Genomic DNA, 5,360 nt, shown 5'->3' on the forward strand with positions numbered 1-5,360 from the left:
CTTTGAGGTTGGATCCATCAGCCATGGCCGAAGCCAGTGCCACCCAACTCTAGTCAACGAGAAGAGAAAGTTCTCGAGCTGGACAACCTTCTCGACGAGCCTGGTGAGAGATCTGGCCCCTTGATCACCGGTCATGTTGTTGTGGAAGTGGAAGAGCTTGAGAGAGCTGGTGGTGGTGATGATCTCCCATACACCATGATGGAGATCCCATTGTTCATGAAAGAGAGCTCCTTGAGCAACTCCTGGGACTTTAGCAGCGGCATGAAGGTCCTCACACCCTTCTCATTGTCCAAGAGGTTTAAAACGCCTGCACAACCGTATGCATCGCCTCCAGTGCCTCCTCCTCTGGCCGCCCAGCAACAATGTCTGAGAAATGTCCAGGAGCGAGGATTTCACCTTCGAGAGAAATCCGCCGAAGCTCTTGTTACTGAAGAAAATATTGGAGTAGCATGACGTTCCCAGCGGCAGAGGAAAGCTCTATGCCTGGCCGAAATTGTTCATCTTTCCAATTCAGATTCCCCAAGCGCTTCTAGCATCATCTGGCTCGCCTCTCGAGCATAGATCTTCACCACTACCATGGGATCGCTGCCAGTGAAGCCTGGAAAGCAGCCTGGATCCCACAGCAGTGATGAATGGTTACCTCTTAGTGACTACCAATGGGGGGCTCAATCAAATGCGCACGGGGGTATGCTTCCGAGACTCGTTTTTTTCAAAGAAACAGTTGAAGGCTAGAGGTTTTTCTGCTTGATGTAGTTTTGCGACATGGTTGCTGTATGAATGCGACCTTTGTCATTCCTGTCCTTATATGCTCTCCAATTGATGAGGCATTTTATGCAAGGACTTGCAAAACACCTTGACAAAACACATATTAGTTTCAAGAAGTAAGGAAAATAGATTTAAAATCTACTTTTTAACTACAAATCAGTGGTGTTGGCATTCCATGTTCATCTTCCACTATTAAAGTACAGTTCTGCCATGGAAATGTTGGACAAGATATATACCCCACAGTCGTGGGAATCTATTTCCACTTCAAAACCATCCTCCTGCCTTTGAAGTCCAATCTTTGTGCTATGACCCACATAAAACAAAGATATATATCAATTGTGAACAATGTAATGTATTGCATACTTTCTGCAAATCTCTCACACTTGCTGTCACACTCAGTTCCAATTTACAATTGTTCCTGATTAATGCTTACTTCCACCCTCTGTTTCATGCCACCATGACAATTCTATCACAGAGGACCTGTGTGATCACACAATGTTTTGTTAGTGTCAAACAAAAAGTAATTACCTCTGACTGTCCTATCCGGCTCACTTTGCATCCCTGTATTCTACATGTCAAAAGAAAGATACTAAGAAAGAAGTGGCTCCAATATTCATAAACTTACCTTGATTTACCACTATTATCTCGGTGTTCTTTTAAATTTCAAGGTGTTCTTTCGTGATTGTTCTCAACTCACAACCAATGATGAGAGGTGCATGAGGCAAGGCACTCTAGTCTGGGTTAATGAGAAACGAGCATGCAAACCTTCATGATAGACCAAATGCTGAAATGTGAACGATACTCAACCAAGGACATTCAACCATTCTCTACTTGGAGCATGTTGGGATCTGAAAGAGAGAACTTGAGAAATTTATGCAAAGCCAACCACTGATCTCACCATTCCAGCCTCTGGGACCAGCATGAGATGCCCCACAAATTGTTGCCATCCGCTAGCAAGTCTATTCTACAAGCGAAACTGGTCAGAAAAGGGAAAAGGAAGAAGAACTTTACTGTGGCCATCTGTCTTTCACGTCAAATGATGTCTGCCAGCTATTCACATACTTCCCAGCCCACACGGCTGGATGATGTTCTCCCCTATGCACAAACACATGAGCTCTCATAACGCAAGAGATAGCAAGAAGAAAAAAATTACCATTCACACATTGCATGAATGCCTGCATTTTTTTTAGAATCTCGCTCATCACAGGATTCCTTAGATGAAAATGTTGTTGGCATACTGAGCATGAAAAGTCTGATTTTTCTTGTGAAAGCAATTGTCATACTTGAGGAGATTTGTGTGGTATGATGTCGATTTCTATTTTTCTCTTGGCTTCTTTTTATATTTTAATTTTGTTTTTCCGCTGTAGATGCTGTCTCGGGACCAGCTAAGGACTTCGGTTGGCATGACCTGGTTTCATACACATTGCACGAATGCCAAATCTTAGGCCTGATACAAGATATTCATACCGATATGGAAGGTAAGGAAGGTTTCCTTTCATCTTCTGTGCTGACTCTAAAGTCTGATTATTTGCAGTGATAATTCTGGCTGGTCCAACTTGAAAACGATCACTACTCCTCCGGCCGGAGGACCTTACTGTACCTTTTAATCTTTGGAGACATGGGAAAGGCCGAACGAGATGACAGCTTGGAGCATTATATCCAAGTAAGTTAAATCTCAGAAACTCTTACGTCTTGCCAACTTCAGAACTATTTATGTTTGCAGCCTGGTGCACTGCAAGTTATTGATGCCATGGCAAAAGAGGTCGTAGATGCAATTTTCCACATTGGAGACTTAAGCTATGCTACTGTCTTCCTTGCGGAATGGGATAATTTCCTGGAGATGATCGAGCTGTGAGAAGAAATAACTCAAGTGACACTTTGAAACGGAACAAAATCAGCATGTTTACTGTACCCACGCTCATGCATCTCGAAACTTGTGCCCCTCTGAAGCCACTCAGTGGCATTTGCAAGTCATTCTCCTGGAAAATGTCTGCAAATGATAAGCTGTTCAGTAGAAAAAAAAACTCTCTACCTTCCAACAAGGTTCGCCAGATCACCGCCTGCACTTTTGAGATCTCACATCCAGGGGAGCAACAATGAGAACTTTCGACTTTCATACCGCTGCCACATCCTCGATCTCTGTATAGATCTTCTATTCTACGTCTTCTTCCACAATTCTACAACTGGCCTCTTCCAGAATAAGATGTGAAGCTGGCAATAAGCTTGCCATGCATCTATCTCTGGACTCTCCCGCTCTTCCATTGCAACGGGTGGTGCTTTCCTTAGGCAGTCGCAGCTCTGGCCGGGACCAACATATGTCTTCACCAGGTTTGCTTTTCCTCGTCTCTTCATTTCCTCGTTTCCACAGGTGATGGCCAAAGGAATCTTTGCCACCATAGCCGAGCACAACGTGACCAACTTTTGCGCTGCTCCCACGGTGCTCAACACGATCATAAGTGTGGCAACAGGCTCAACGTTCTCGCGGCTCCAACACAGGCAAGTCAGGAGAATGACCATGGGTGCGGCTCCTCCGGCAGCAGCCTGGCTAAAATTGAAGCTCTCGGGTTTCATGTGACGCACGTCTACAGGCTCACAGAAACATATGGTCCATGCACTGTGTGCGAGTGGAATCCCGACTGCCTTTTGCCCGATGAGCAGGCCAGGCTCAAGGCTCACAGGGCGTGAAATATGTTCGACGGCTTACAGGTGCTCAACTCCGAAACTCTGGAACCGGTTGCCAAGGACGGTGTCACCATTGGGGAAGTTTGCATGCGTGGGAACATGGTGTTCAGGGAGTACTTGAACAATCCAGAGGCGATGCTGGAGAGCTTTAGAGGAGGATGGTTCCACTCAGGGGACTTGGCAGTTTGGCATCCTGATGGATACATCGAGATCAAGGATCGAGCCAAGGATATTATCATTTCTGGAGGGGAGAACATTAGCTGCCTGGAAGTGGAGAGCATCTTGTACAGGTAAGAGGAGAGTTTTTTCTTCTTTGTTTCTCGTTAAAGTTTGCTTCTTTTTCTTCCAGGCATGGTGGCGTGGCCAGACGAGAAGTGGGGCGAGTCTCCATGTGCATTTGTGTCCCTCAAGCACGGCATGAGAAGCAAGGAGGAGGAGATACTCTCATTCTGTCGACAGCATTTGCCAAAGTTCATGGTGCCAAAAAGCGTCATCATTCTCGTGGCCTTGGACAAAACTGCGACTGGCAAGATCCAAAAACAGATGCTGCACAGCAAAGCAAGAGCTCTTGGCAGCATCAAGCAAATCAGCAAGCTCTAAAAGCAAACTATTGAACTTGTAAAGCTTGAAATCGTTCATGGCCTGGAAAATCCCCAGTCTAGCTTGGCAATTTTAAACCGGTCAGCTACTGTTCCATCCATTGTAATGTACTGGAATGAAAAATAAATAAATAACATGCAAGAACCAAGAACGCAATTCATCTACCTCAAACAGTAGCTTTGTCTTATCGGCTGTCACTCTTGCATATCCAAATGCCGACCTTCGAATCAAGCTCCATGAACTAAACTGTCGACAAAAAAAATAGAAAAGGTAGAATATCAATACCATATAAAGAGCTTGAATATAGAAAACAAAGCTGCAAGCTTACATTATGAGAGAAGTCATCCAGGCTGAATCCGGCCATGCCAACCACAGCTTGAACTGGAGCCGAGTAAATTGTAGTCAAAGAAATCAACACCCGCTAAATCCTTGATCGGGTGCTGCAGGCAGCGGCCCTGAAACACAGCACAAGTTCTCGTAGTTGTGAACATGCCCCCACACTGCTAAATCAACCTGTGCAAGAAAAAAAAAAGACAGTTTCATTCTGGTTTTCCCTTTGAAGAGCTCGTGTTTTACCTTGTTTCTCAAGAGCAATGGTTCCATAGCATCTGAGCAGTCATCTAGCTTGATGGGACAACACATGTGCAGTTGAAAATAACAGAAACAAATGTGATGAATTTAACTATGTGCCTTGTAGATCTCTCTAGAGCAAGGCCAAGGCCTATTCTCTGTGTTGTATTTATCCTGAAATCCTGACACAAGAACAAAGTCAGTTTCCTAAAACTTTTACCAACTTTGACACGGCAGCATTGCTTTCGACACGCCTGGGAGTGACCCCGTCCTTCTCCAAGCCACACATCCACCAGACTCCCACACAACTTGAGCACCGTGGAGAGGTTATGGCAAAAGCATCACAAACAAACAGCTCCAGAACTGTCAGGTGTGCAAAAGTGGAAGCTGAGATGGCAGATACAATTACTATAATGAACTGAGGCTGGGCAAGGAACAAGATAGCTGATTATCTTTCTGAAGGTGATGCAACACTTGATGCTACAGCAATGGAAATGGAACTGATTTTACAGACTTCCTTGCGGGATTGTTCACCAAGCCATTTTGCACACAGGCTTGTGGAGAAGCAAAAAGTTATTCAGGCTTTACAGTTAAAGCTACACTAGGCTTTTGAGTTTGTCAAAGATGCAGAGCACAAGATGGAGGCTTTAATTGATGTGACCTTAAATATGTAAAAAATGCAAGAGAATGTTTAGAATTTCTGAACGATACAGGTATTGCTCAGAAGAAAAAACCAATGTGCT

The 5,360-nt window shown here is 44.6% G+C and overlaps 1 pseudogene; it reads left to right on the top strand.

The window, feature by feature from the left end:
- Positions 1–2,383: 2,383 nt before the first annotated feature.
- LOC9633233 lies at positions 2,384–4,047 on the top strand (annotated as a pseudogene).
- The last annotated feature ends 1,313 nt before the right edge of the window (positions 4,048–5,360 follow it).

This window comes from Selaginella moellendorffii, unplaced genomic scaffold (assembly GCF_000143415.4).
Source record: "Selaginella moellendorffii unplaced genomic scaffold, v1.0 SELMOscaffold_15, whole genome shotgun sequence".
Lineage (NCBI taxonomy): Eukaryota > Viridiplantae > Streptophyta > Lycopodiopsida > Selaginellales > Selaginellaceae > Selaginella > Selaginella moellendorffii.